Source organism: Stenella coeruleoalba (assembly GCF_951394435.1).
Source record: "Stenella coeruleoalba genome assembly, chromosome: 10".
NCBI lineage: Eukaryota > Metazoa > Chordata > Mammalia > Artiodactyla > Delphinidae > Stenella > Stenella coeruleoalba.
In genome coordinates, this window is record NC_137156.1 from 62,188,906 (window position 1) to 62,202,987 (window position 14,082).

The following is a 14,082-nucleotide window of genomic DNA, read 5'->3' on the forward strand; positions in this document are numbered from 1 at the left end:
ACAGCCAGAGTGCGGAACACAGATTTTACACTAGAGTGTTCAGCCCCATGCTGAAATGAGCCTCAGTAACCCTATCATCACCACCACATCGTGTGGGGGCAGGGGGAAAACTGAGGCTGAGAGTGGGTCAAGGACTAAACCAAGGTCACCTAGAGAGTCAGTGGATTGGGGGCCCCACTCAGGGTGAAGATGCCTTGAGATCTACTTTCTGAGAGCCAAATTGACCTAGGACTGATCACAGAGAATCTGAGCAGAAAGGGATGTGGTCCTGAGGTGCCAAGAACTAGCGTTCAGCCCAGTGTGGCATGGGAAGCTGCTATGCCTTTAGGGTGCTTGGTCCCGACGCGGTGGTGATTGAAGCCCCTCTGGAAAATTTCCAGGATTGACTTGCTCAACATGAAGATGGAGTTCGGAGGAGTGGTAGGAAGTACCAGAGACAACTGGGAGTTGGGGAGAACAAGAGGCTGGTGGTCAGGGATTCCAAGGAGAAGGGAGTCCTGGGGGCAGCCTGGGACAGTGGTAAATGGCAGTCTCTGTTCTGTTCATAGGAGGCTGGTTCCTGCTGACCCTTGGGAAACTTACTGGAAAAGTGTACAACGATAGAAGTGTGTGCCCACAAACCACTCAAAAGAAGAGTGATTGCCTTTGACCAGGAGAGTCAAGGGTATCTATCTAACAAAAATAACTTTCCAGCTGGATTTTGAAGGATGAATAGGAGTTTTCTAGATAGAGAAGGTGCAGTCTAGCCATCAAGACTATCAACGTACAAAAGCACAGAGATGTGAAACAGTACAATCGTTCAGTGACCCGTTGGGTCCCGTGGTGTGAGGAAGAGAAGAGCAAAAGCTAAAGCCAAGGTCACAGTCACGGGGACCCTTGGAGCTCCTCTCAGGAATTGGGAATTTATCCTCAGTAATGGTACTAAAAATAGCTAACATTCACTGAGTGCTTTCTGCCAGCCAGGCACGGCACTAAGCACTTTATAAGACTCATCTCGCTGAATCCTTGAATCAACCCTGGAGGCAGACACCATAATAATGACCAATTTGCAGGTGGTGAAACTGAAAGCCCAGAAAGGTTAAGTAACTTGCTCACTGTCACACATCTACTAAGTAGCGGGACTTCAGTTTGAGCCCAGGTGTCAGTATATCTGCTTTGCACTGTGCTGCCTCTCCAGGGCAGACCATGGATGCCGTACAAAGTTTTTCAGTTGAAGGAGAGGGACAGGCAGGTGATCACAGGTGATACAACCTGTGATATTCCAACTTCCTTCCCTGTTAAGGGATATGGCGCTCTCCCATCCCCAACATCGGTTGCTCACTAAGTGAGATTCACTGCTGCTGTATCACACGGTGGGGAGTGGGGTGGATGGGCAAGTGGAGTTTGGGTTGGCAAGGTTGATGCAGAACAGAGAAGGTGATGGATGTTTCAGGGTCCTGATCTGAACGTGTAGTGCTTCCAGGGAGATGCTGATATCTAGCAGTCAGTTGGAGGGAAGGGTCCAGGGTCCAGGAGGGAGATCTGGGCTGGAGGTAGGAACTTGGAATCATCCGCAGAGGCTGGTTGTTGGAGCCATGGCAGTGAATTAGATTTTCCAGTGAGAATGCAGACCAGTGGTTCTCAACCCTGGCGATATTAGCATCACTTGGAAAGTTTTTTTTTTTAATTAATTAATTAATTAAATTTATTTATTTTTGGCTGTGCTGGGTCCTTGTTGCTGCGCGCGGGCTTTCTCTAGTTGCGGAGAGCAGGGGCCACTCTTTGTTGCGGTGCTTGGGCTTCTCATTGCGGTGGCTTGTCTTGTTGCAGAGCACAGGCTGCAGGCGCCCAGGGAAAGCTTTTTAAACAAAACCAACCTATGCCCAGACTCCACCCCCAGACATTCTAATTCATTTGACTCTGAGGTGAGGCCCAGGCATCAGTAGTCTTGAAAGCACCCAGGTGATCCTAATGTGGAGAAGAGGGTGGGAGGGAAGAGAGTTCAGTCTGGAGCCCTGAGGCACTCCAACACTTGAGGCTGGAGAAGTCTGCAACGGAGGCTGGGAAGGAGCAGTCAGAGAGGTAGGAGGACAGCCAGCAGTGGGAGGTGTCACAGAAAGCACAGAGGGCGCGCGTCCCGGAAGTCTCCTGTCTGTGCTGGGAGAGTTAAGAAGATACGTTTTGAGAAGTTCATGGGAAGATGAAAAAGAATGCATAATTTAAAAATGAGTGTCCATTAGACTGAGCGACCGTGAGGGTGCTGGTGACCTTAACAACAGAAATTTTCCTCTTGGCACCCACAGAATGTGGTGCTGGGTAGAGATGGATTTTGATGAATGAATGAATGAATGAATGAATTGGTGAGAATGGAATCCAGTTTGGAGTGGGTTGAGGAGTGAGCAGAAGGTGAGGATGTGGAGAGAGCATGTGTAGACAGCTTTTCCAAAGAGTTTGATGGTTTAAGAGCGAAGAGGGAGATACAGGGGAGCTGGGGGGAGGGTGGGGTCGAGGGAGGGCTGTAGGAAGAGCCCGGAGTGGACACTGTAGGCGTGTGCGTCCGTGCCGTGCGTCCATGAGCGTGAGATTGTGGGGAAGATGCTTTCCTTCACAGGGAGGGCCAGAGATCTGTGAGTTGAAAGTGTGCCCGTGGGGTCTCAGTTGCTCTGGTTTGTCCAGTGGGCCGGTCAGGAAGGCCTGGGGTGAAATGACTCTTCCTATGAAGCTCTGAGAGGGTGATTTTGATGGCAGGAGCTGTGACTCCTGCTGGGGGCAGGGAGTAGGAAGGAGAGGGAGATTTGCTCTGAGGAGAGAAAAGTGTTCCAGAAAGCCAGTGTCTGAGGATAAGATGAGGTCGTCTAGAGCAGGTTTCCAGGAGTAGAGGGCCTGGGCTAAAAGTCCTGTGGCTAAATCCACAAAGGAGACAGAGAAGAGAAGGTGAAGCCAGGGGCAGCCTGTGGAGAGAGGCTGGACGATGCAGGGAGGGGTCACAGGGGTGGTGAGGCTTCGAAGTGAGCCCAGGATTTGATGCCCACTGCCCTCTGCCAGCCCAGACTAACCTGCAGCAGAGGTCTGAGGCTGAGTTCAGCCTCAGGTGGTCGGAGAGAGCCTGGACAGGGCATCCAGCACCTAATCTCTGTCATGGAACATTCTAGAAGCTGTACAATTCAGATACAATAACTGCTCTCATGAAGTTTACATACTGTTGGGAAAGACAGTCTGGGTACCATGAAACAATTAAATACAGAAGATAATTTTAGATTGTGACCGGTGCTATGAAGGAAATAAAACAGGATGATGTGATGGAGAGATGGGAGTGACGCTAGACTGGCTGGTCATGGAAGGCATCTTGAAGGAGGAGACTAAACTGAGACCTGAATAGCAAGAAAGAAGCAATCCTGAGGAGATCTGGGGCAAGAATGTCTTGTAAAGAGGGGAATGCCAGTACAAAGGCCCTGAGGCAGGGCCAAGCTCCTGAACAGGGTTGGCTGCTGTGCTGGAGCAAAGGGACTGGGGTGGAGATGGAGAGGTCCCTTGCCTCCATTCCACCTCCCCCCCCCCCGCTCAGTCGTTAGCCCCTTCAGACTGCCCCTTTGCTTATGCACGGCTTACACCACTCACCTCGGGCTGCCAGCGGTTCCTGAGGGTGACACTATATTTAGACCCTTCTCTCTGTGGTCCTGGAACATCCTGTGTATTTTTAAGATGATCAATATGGGATGGGTGCTATTTATAGAGACCCCAAGTGAATTCCTGGGACCTGGAGCCCTCAGATAGTGGAGGAAATCCAGGACCGGGCTTTTCTGGGGCAGCCACTGCATCTGGCAGAGCATTGGAGACATCTGATTCACGGACTCTGAAACTCGTATCACCTCCCTTGCCAGGCCTGCTTCATCCCATCCCTGCAGAGTTACCACAGCCGTGGGCTGGGGAGCTTGGATGCCCATAGTCCACCCATCTCCAGCTCTGTTTCCTGGAGGGGTATCCAGTGTGCCCCAAGCCCAACAGAAAACTTCATTGTGATTGTTGAAACCAGAGTCTGATGGGACAGTTTGTCAATCTTTTGTTCATTCCTCACTCTGTTTACTGGCAGAAGAGGACTCTCAGAGCTTCCCAGGTTTACCCCACTGGCCAGAAAGAGGTCTGCCCAGGAGTAAATGTGAGGTTGGCATTGGAAGCTTAGCCTTCCCAGTGGGAGGTCAGTGTGGCCCAGAGCAGCCAGGGAAGGCTGCCTGGAGGAGGTGGGATTGGAGCCCAGCCATGGAAGATGCACAGCATTTGGAGAGGTGAAAGGGATCAGATCAAGTTTTCAGGCCTGTTTTCGGAAGAATGTTTATGTTCCAAGGCTGGAGTTCTTTCTCTTTCTCTCCCCTTCAGTTTTTCTTCTGATTAAATCTCCCAGGGAGACAGTGGAAAGTCACGTCCCCACAGAGGTATTAGCTGAGTTGAAAGACAAAGCTGCTCTCACGGAGTCTGTGTGGGCCCGAGAAGATGCCTCACCCCCTTGGAGATCCCGCTGTTGTCATCTGCAAGGGCTTTCACTCCCCTCCTTACAGCCCTGAGAGGCCAAGGGCTGGTACTTGTCACCCCATAGGCTCAAGGTCACACAGGCATGCAAGTGGCACTAAGCCCAGAGCCAGTGACTCCCTGCCCCACCCAGGCCTTGCCCAGGTATTCCCAGTGCTTTCTGGGAATGGATCTTGAAGAGTAGAAAGGCTCTTCGTGGCATCAGGAGGGTGGTAAACACCTTTCTGGCGGGTATTGATTCCTTGAAGGCCTGTGTGAAGGAAGGACCTGGCTCAAGAGGCAGTTCTCAGAGAGACAGCAGAGCAGGAAGGGTAATCTGGCTTGAAGTACCAACTCAGTTCTCAGGCTACCTTAGCATCCCTCCATCCAGGCTGGCCTGGGAGGTGCCCCGGGAGGATCTAAGATGAGGGGCAGGGGGAGATCAGACCATGGGAGGGACCAGCCCAGCCCAATCAATACCTCCTGCCTGGCCATCAAAGTCCCAGCCTCATCGACCTGGACCGATAGCCCAGAAATGGTCCAAAGAGCCCCTCAGAGCCCAGGTGCCCTCCCTCTGCTGCCTGCCTCTGGGGCTTTTCCTCGGAAGAATACCAGCCCTGGGTCCATTCCCTGCTGGGCCCAGGGCCCCACCCAAGGGACACCCTACTGGTGTGTGGGTGCAGGGAGGCTGAGCGACAGAGGCCTGCCCACCACGGCCAGACTTGAGCAGAAGACACAGGAGCTCAACCGGCCATTTGCGGCGCCGACCCTGCCACCTTGCTGGGTCACAAGCAGCACAGACTGCCAGTGAAATAAAGCGACAGCTAGTTGATAACAAAACTGGAAATGTAGGGAAAGCCCCCACTCACTTGCTGGGCCTGGGTGCTTATTAGGTGTGTAATTGCTGAGCTTCCATTTCAGGAAATGTCTGAGAGAAGGAGAGAAAAAAACTCCCTAGGGATCCCCTGGGGCCGCCTGTCCCCGGAGACTGCTGCACTTCTGGTCCCTTCCAGCCCTCGAGTTTTATGATTGAATCAAGGACTTGTCCCCAGATGGTTCACTTGTCTTCCCAGTGTATTGCACAAGTAACTTAAATGGCACTCACCGACAAATAAAAAGTAAAATTCTCAAAAGCATTATGTTAAGTAAGGACAGCTGACACACAAGAGCCCATACGGTGTGATTCCATGTATAAGAAGTTCCAGAACAGGCAAAACTAATCTATGGTGATAGAAGTCAGAAAAGTTGACTGGAAAGGGACAGTGGGGAACCGTCTTAATTGGCGTAGTAGTTACACAGGCGTATACATTTATTAAAACTCATCCAGCTGTACACCTAAAATCTGCATTTTCTTGTATATGTATTATACCTCAATTTAAAAGAGTATCAAGGCACAAGGGTTGCACATTCGGCTATACGGTGTCATGACACTTCTGCCGTGTGGACTTTGTGGATTAGTGGATTGGCTTATCCCTCTGGAGGTAAATGACCCTGTAGCATAGGGTTCCTAGGTTTCTCTGGGCGCATTTCTGTCTCCTTCAGTGCATACAGTAGGTGGCCCCAAAATGCCTAGATTGCCGTGGCGTCTGTGCAGTTCCACTGCGGAACCTTTTTTCAGCCCAGATGGAGAAAGTGAGTTGGAAGGAACTGGGCTGGAGAGAGACGGGATGCTGACTGCTGTCTCAGAGGCACCTCTGTTCCAGGAGGGTGTTTCCTGGGCCACAAGTGGACACCTTTCTGGCCCGATTGTATGTATTGTGTGGGTGTAGCTCTACAGGGTCTGGGGCAGAAGTGCCCCAGGCTGACTGAGCCAGCTCTTCAACTTCTGGGCTCTGTGGTCTCGGAATAGTAGATCATCCAGGTCTCCACCCAGGAGACCCAGGGCCCCAGCAGCTCTGACAGCTCAGAGCTGCTCAGCACATTATAGCTCCCTTAGTCATGGAGTGGTACAGGGTGTTCGGAGGAAGACTCGGGCTTGGGGGAAGTGGGTGCTGTGTGCCCGGTGGAAGGGGCCCTACATGACCTGGGGAGTTTGTGTTTCCCCTGGCCTGGCACCAAAACACCACTGAACACTCAGATGAGATAATGGGATGAACTGGCACTTCCCAGCCCCCAGGTCCCCATCCTTAAATGGGGAAGGGGGATGAAAAGGCAGGAAGGAGGCTTGGGCTGAGTTCAGGGCTCAGGTCAAAAGTGCCCCTCCCTCCATACAGCTCTTCCATCAGCTCCCAGTCCAGAAGGGGGCCTGGTCTCAGGGACCCCCTTTTCATCCCTGCCTGGAGAATCACTTCAGCAGAGCAAGAGGGGGAGGTTTTACTGTCAGCTGAATTAGCCTCGGCTTCAGCCTGACTGTTGGAATAAATGAGATGCAAATGCATGTAAATGAGGGCATCCCCGGCTTCTGGGGTGGGTGTGTTCACCTCTGGGAGGGATGGGGATGATTCTGCAGGACTTCCCGAGACTGCTGGGGGCTGGGATGGCAGCTAGAGAAGGAAAGCCCCTTCACGATGCCTCGCCCCCTTCCCGAGGACTGGGGTCCAGACTGGACAGGGTTAATGCCTGTGCAGCCTCAAAGGAGAGGAGACTGCAGGGAGCCGGTTAGCTGAGGCCCTGCCCGCACAGGGATGTGCCAGTGTGCCTTTGATCTGGGAGCAGGGACCTGAATGCACAGGCCACGGGCACCAGCTGGCACCCCCGCTGAGCCTTTGTCCAAGTGGTTACCCCGGGAGAGCCAGGACTGTGCATATAATTGCCTGGGCAGGAGGGATGGCCTGAAACACACTGTCGACTCCTCCCCTTCCCCTCACCCCCTACCATCCCAACCTGTGGGATCCCCGCCCTCCAACCCTCCTTCCACCCATCCCCACCTTCCAGCCCTCCTCCCCTCCGTTTTCTGCTCCCTCCCCTCCCCCACCCCCAGGCTAGCCTGAGGCCCAGCCCCAAAGCAGGTGGAGTTCTGTAAGGGTTTAGGGCCCCGTGGCTGGAACTCTACGACAGTGCCATCCAATAGAGATATAATTTGAGTTACAAATGCAAGTCACATATGCAATTTAAAATTTTCTACTAGCTGCATTTTAAAAAGTAAAAAGAAACAGGTGAAATTAATTTTAATATGTTTTATTTCACCCAGTACATATATCCAAAATATGACCAGTTTAAATTTTAATCGATATTTAAAAGTTAATAGTGAAATAGGTGACATTCTTGATCATGCTAAGCCTTCCAAACCAGTGTGGATGTAACAACAGCACATCTGGATGGGCACTAGCCGCCTGCCAGGTGCTCGCTAGCCACAGGTGCAGAGTGGCTTTCCTATGGGACTGGGCAGCTCTATCTGGTGTGGAGAGCTGGAGAGACAAGGGCAGAAACTGGCTAGGTCTCCCTGGGACCATCTGGCCACACAGGCTGCAAAGAGGGAGGGCCAGCCTCAGAGGAGGCTGATGGGCCGGCTCTTAGCTTTGGAGCGAGGATCACAGACATACTCAGCCCAGGTAGGCAGGCCACAGATAGCCCTGACCCTTCCTCCCTGCTCTCCATGTCCTCAGAGGTGGGAGGCAATGTCGTGCAGTGGTTAGGCTTAAGGCCTGGCTTCAGACAGACTGAAGCATCAGATTTCGCATGTGTACCATGGGGATAATAACGTCCCCTCTTCCTAGGATTGTTATAAGGATGGAATAAGCGCAGTCCCAGGCACATAACGAGCAAGTGATGCTGCTGGGATGACCCACCCCAGCTCATGGTTGAGGAAACTGAGGTCCAGAAAGGGGGGAGGGAGAGTGGTAAGTGTGACCTTGTCCCAAGGTCACAGTGTGGGTTAGTGGCTGGGCAGTAGGAAGGTTAATCTGGCACTCATTCATTCATGCATTCATTCCTTCATTCACCAGGCCCTTATAGGCACCTCTCTGAGGCCAGACTGTGCTTTGGGAGCTCAGGACACAGCCAGAGGGAGAGGCAGATGTGGAAGCAAATTACTCTACCCTGTGATGAAGCCAGTATAGGAACGCAGTGTGCCAGGAACGCAGAGAAGGGAAGAGCCAGCCAGGCGGGGAGGACTGGTGTGGGCAGCGACAAGGTTTTTCAGAGAAGGGTCTTCTGAGCTGGATTTCTTAGGAGAAAAAGAATGGCAACAATAGCCACAATGATTATAGCAAATGACACTCATTGAACACTTTCTGTGTGCTGAGCATGTGCAAGTATTAATACACTTATGCCTCAGAACAGCCCTGTGAAATAGGTACTATTATTAACCCCATTTTACCTATGAGAAAACTGAGGTAGAGAACCATCAGTTAACTTGCCCAAGAACATACAAGTGGCCAGGACCCAGGTTCACACAGGCAGTCTTGCTTCCAAGCCATAGCCCTAACCATGCCCCTATCCCGCATAGGACTAGGAAGTCTTCCAGAGATAAGAGGGGTGAGCAGACCCGGTCACAGGGCTGGGTTCTCTGGCCCAGGGCATTTCCTCATTGCCAACCTCAACAAGACCGAGTAGAAATTTCCTTAAAAGCTACCATACTCTCCTTGCTGATGACTTTTCCCCCTTTCTTGTCATCACACCTGTTGATTTGGGACCCATCACTTAGGGAAGGAAAGTATTCTAAGAAGTCATTTGTAGGGCCATGCACACAGTGGGTGCTGATTAAATGTTCACTGAGTCATCAAAATGAGTCTATGGGTTGAGGTGTTGATTAGTTTCAGCGGGTTCTCAAGGGAGACATGAAGTGGCTCCTGATACTCCTCACACCTGTGGGGAGTGAGCCCCTGCTTCAGGGCCACCCACACCCTCTCCCTGAGCCCTCAGGACTGAGGGGCAGTGGAAGGGCACAGGTGGAACTAGTGCCCAGGGTTGTGGGTGCTCCAGCCCGAGGTCACCTGGACTGCAGGGCGGGAAGGAGGCGCCCAGAGCAGAGGAAGCCAGCAGAGATTTTCTAGGAAGCCAGGGAATCACTTCCACAGAGCTCTTTGAATAAATTTACATGGCAAAGAATATTCTTTGCCTGTTGCGTTCCAGAGGCTCCGATTCCTAGGCGAGCAGAATGCCAGAAGTGACTCAGGAACTGCCTTCAGGAGCCGGGAGGGGAGTGAGCAGGAAGGGGCTGCGAGGAGGGGTTAGGCTGGAGTCTGGTCCCTCCTCACCCCAGGGACGGCCAACTGGCCTGGTTTGTCCAGGACTGAAGGGCATCTGGGATGCAGGAATTTTAGTGCTAAAACCAGGGAAGTCCTGCGCATCCCTCCTCCACCCCAGCACTGCATGGCTGCACTGCAGGCTGCCGGGCTGTCGTGTCCTGTGTCACGGCATTGTAACCACCATTGACTGAGCACCAGCTGTGTGCCCTGTGCATTCAGGAAATCGTCTTTCAGGAGGAGACAAGAAGATGAGACAGTCTGGGGCGGTCCAGTTTCTGGTGTGAACAGTCCATATTCTCCCCCCACAGCATCTCCGCCCTGATGTGAATTCCCACACCTACAGACCAGCGACTCAGAGGAGGGGGGACCCAGCCTTGCCCTAAGATGAGGTTTCCAAGATGTTTGGGGAGACCAGACCCACGCTAACAAGTGTCAGAGAGCAGCCGAGGCCAGGAAGAGATCCAGGGCTGGATGTGGGGCTCAGCCTCCTGACCCAAAGGAGGGAGGTCAGTGTGGGTGGGCAATCAGAGAGGGCGTCCTGGAGGAGGTGGTGTAGCGAGGGGAGCATGAGGTGGCTCTGCCGTTGCACAGGGCATGGACAGTGTTTGGCAATGTCTGAACTAGGAAGTGGTGGGAGCTGCACATGGTGGGTGGAGGGAAAGAGGGAGGAGGCCGGTGGCAATGGGATCAGACTGGTCCCAGCTGGGGCCAGGAGGCCCATCCCACGGCCGTGGCCTTGGGGATGGAGGCCTGATTTTTGGTGGAGCTAGGGAATTGTGGCCAGTGTCAGGAGGAGCCAGTTTGAAAAGGAGGGTTCACAGTTTGCTCCCAGTGACTCTCAGGAGCCAGCAGAACTGAGGGAGAGATGCACCCAGTAACAGAAGCTGATGAACTTGAGACAAGATGGAGTAGGGGGTCCCTAGAGCTCAGGGGACACCGATAGGACAGGGGAAACTGGCCCAAGAAGAGGGATCATCAGGAAGAAGCTGTCCCAGCCTGGGGAGCAGGTGTAGGGCTGGTACAGATGGAGAAGCTGGTGAAGGTGAAGTTGGTGCAGGTGGAGAAGCTGCTACAGGTGGAGAGACTGTTGCAGGTGGAGAAGCTGGTGCAGGTGGAAAAGCTGGTACAGATGGAGATGCTGGTACAGATGGAGAGACTGTTGCTGGTGGAGAAGCTGGTGCAGGTGGAGAGGCTGTCCTGCGTGAGGGTGAGAGTCATGGGGTGCCGGCATCTAGAAGAGTATGATCTTTGTGTGATCTTTGAGTCAAATCTCGTCCAGGCTCCCCTACGTGATGGAGCTGTGTGAGATAGAGGCTCCTTGCACTTCCCCAGCCAGAAGTGGGTCTTCCCTGCAAAGCTGGGGGCCTGCCCTCCCAGGCCTGAGGGGTATGGCTGGGCCTGAGCCTGGAGTGTCCTCAGGTCTACCCCGATCTCTCCTTACCCTGGCATCACCAGAAAGCTTGCAGCCAGGGCTCAGCCAGTCTCAGCCTCAACAGGGCGTGGGCCCTGAGCTGCTGAAGGAAGGGCAGGGCCAGAGCCAGGTGCAGGCAGTGGGAGAACAAGGGAGAAAACAGATCCCACCCACTCACAGTGAGCCACCTGTGGGGACCCAGAGACAGAGGACACTCTTGGCAGGTTTACCTTGGAACCTGAAGCTGCCTGGCTGCTGGGGAGCAGGGAACTTCATCTGGAATCTGCTTTCACAAACTGCCGAGTCCCAGGGGTTCTGGTGCCCTGCTGGAGGCCAGCTGGGGCAAGACCCTTCCGAGGACCCGGGGCCCTGTCATTGGGGCTTCGTTATTACTATATTAAATAATAATATCTAATAAGTGTTGTAATTTTGAAGTAGCCATGGCATTAATGCTATTTGAGATACTGCAGCCCCTGTAATGGAACAGAGAAATAGCTGCATTTCTATTGGTCACAGGTGTCGCTAACACTTCCATCTTGCTGCCTGCATTCGTAATGGAAGGAAATGTTAAAGTTCAGATAGAGGTTAATGAGAACGAGATGCAGTTCCCCCCAGATTTTTTCCCCATCACTCCAAGAGGTCTGTTAGGTTCCTCTGAGCTGCAGAGGCAAACAAAGCTAGTCTCCTGACTGTTAGCAGTCGGGAGAGTGGTTATCCAGTTGCTGACTAGAGGGGAACCCCAGTCAGAGGGACTGGAAATTATCCATTTCTTGACCTGGGCGCTAGTGACTGGGCGAGTTCAGTCTGTGGAAATTCATCCACCTGTGTGTACACTTAGGATTTGGGCACCAATCTGTATGAACAGTTGACTTCAATACAAATTTTAAAAGCACCTTTACCAGAACAGATGTATATGCAGGTGCAAGCTTGCGTGCACACGCACACACACACATGCACGCACACACACCACACACATACACACACCACCACCACACACACACACACACACACGCCGCTATGTACCAGGGGCCCTAGGTCCATGGGTGTCCACGTGTCTCCAGAACGCTCGCAGGCATGTGGACACAGATGGATACAGTGAGACAGAGAACACTATTTTTAGGAAATAATTCCAAGTAAACGAGGAGACTTCTTGATTTACAGGACTAGTGATGGCTCACAGTGGAGAGGATTGCCCTGCAAGGAAGGGGCTGCTGTCATCCAGGCTGCCTTGTTTTTTAATAAAAAGAATAATGACTTTATTGTTTTTGAAAAATAATATAAGATCATCATAAATAATTCAAAACTGAAGAAAAGCACGAAGAAGAAAGTTTAAAATTACCTAAACTTCCACCAGCCGAGGAAAAAACGTCACCATTCATGTTTGGTGGCGAGTATTACGGACGCCTCTCTTTATTCACGCAAAGATGGAGTTAGACAGGGACAGGCTTTTATTAAATAGGGATCTACTCCTTCACCTGCTGTTTTCAACAAAGATGTTCCTTTAACTTTACTGGAGTGAACCAGAAGAACAAGAGGCTGAAGGATGGGGTGGTTCTGACAGTGTCTGTCCCGGGACCTCTCTCCTCTGGCTTCCGTTCACACATTCCGTGCTGCATCTCCCTGCGGACCAGAGGCGGCCTTTTGAGACCCGGCTGTGTTGTGTTTGCTCACTGTTTACCTGTTACCTGGCCAGGTGCCTACTTCACGGTGATTGGAGCCTGGGCCCTTGGCGGGGTGTGTGCAGGGGTCGGGGTGGCAGCCACTCATTGGGGTCATTGGTGACATGTGTCCCAGGAGTCAGATCAAGGCAGAGCTTGTCTTTGACAGAAAGGGATTCTGTCTTGGCAGAGATCTCCAACAGGTGCCCGGCCCTGCCCGAGTTTGATGTGGTAATTAGTGACACGGCCTCCCCCTCCTAGTGGCAGTGGCGTCCCAGTCAGGAGCTACGCCGACCACATCCTGTTTTGGTGGGGCAGTCGGGTACACATTCTCCGGCCTCCGTGTCAGAGTCAGAGCCTGTTCACACCAGGTCCTGGATCATCTGAGGCCACCGGGGGCCACATTCTCCCTGTTTGGCGTCACATGCAGCTGCTGGCTGGACGTCCTAGCGGAAGTGCGGTCACCATGTTCTGGTTCTGCTATTACTCGAGATGGGCCCTGGTTTGTTCAGACTCAGGAGGAGGGGAGTGAGGAGTCTGGGATGCTCCATCAGCGTTTTCCATCTCTGGAAGGATGCCTCACTCTGGGGATTTCTTTGAGATCCTCTCAGGGGGCTCTGTGGCAGCTGTGTACACAGCTCTGCGGTGCCAACATCTGGATGGCAGCTGCCAGGTTGTTACCCAGCTGTTGCCAAAAACCTGCAGGACTTGCCTGGGCCTCGGTGAGCAGATCCAGATACCCCCTCAGTGGCCAGATGTTGGAACCTCCATGCCCCAGGTGAAGTCTGGGCACCCTCCCCCACGCAGGTGCGTGGTGCTATGGGAAGACCAGACAGACTGTCCCCCACCCTCTGGTCCCACCACTCAGGCCGAGGATCTGCCTGAAAAAGAAGCCCAGGGTTGGGACGTTGGCCCAGGAGGGCTCTGATCACCCTCCTAGGATCCCAGGGTTTCCTGTAGAAGAGACAAGCTGAGAGGAAGGGCAGCAGTGGGTATCTTCTAACGCCCTTGCCCCTCATCTACGTATTCGTCATTCATTCCATCCTTCATTTGTTCAGGACCAGCCTGGCCAGAGATCTGAAATAAAAAGGTGACAGGCCCCCTCCCTGCCCCATGGAGTGTCCCCTTCAGCCCAGGGTGTGTCGGGATCAGTTGTGAGAAGTGTCTCAGAGTGGGCTTGGTTAAGGAACCAACAGGTGTGAGTGTGCCCTTTTATATCAAGTGGGGTAGAATGAAGGGTCCCCGATGACCCAGTCACTCGTGCCTACTTGCATTCAAACGTGCTCGTTGGGATGGGAAAGGGAGGAACGACCCTCCTGCAGGTCCCCATGCATTCCCTGGAGCCTGGAGGGCTCTGGGTTTGCCCAGGCCGGCATCCGCCAAGTGTGCCTGTGGAGAGGTG

At 52.9% G+C, this 14,082-nt stretch overlaps 1 protein-coding gene across 1 annotated transcript in view; it reads left to right on the forward strand.

Moving 5' to 3' along the window:
• The first annotated feature begins 639 nt into the window (after window positions 1-639).
• Window positions 640-14,082, forward strand: part of SCN5A (sodium voltage-gated channel alpha subunit 5) — a 102,179-nt gene continuing 88,736 nt past the window's right edge. The window contains exon 1 of the mRNA XM_079933139.1: window positions 640-664. The gene's annotated coding sequence lies outside the window, so the exon portion shown is untranslated. The remainder of the gene's footprint in view (window positions 665-14,082) is intronic.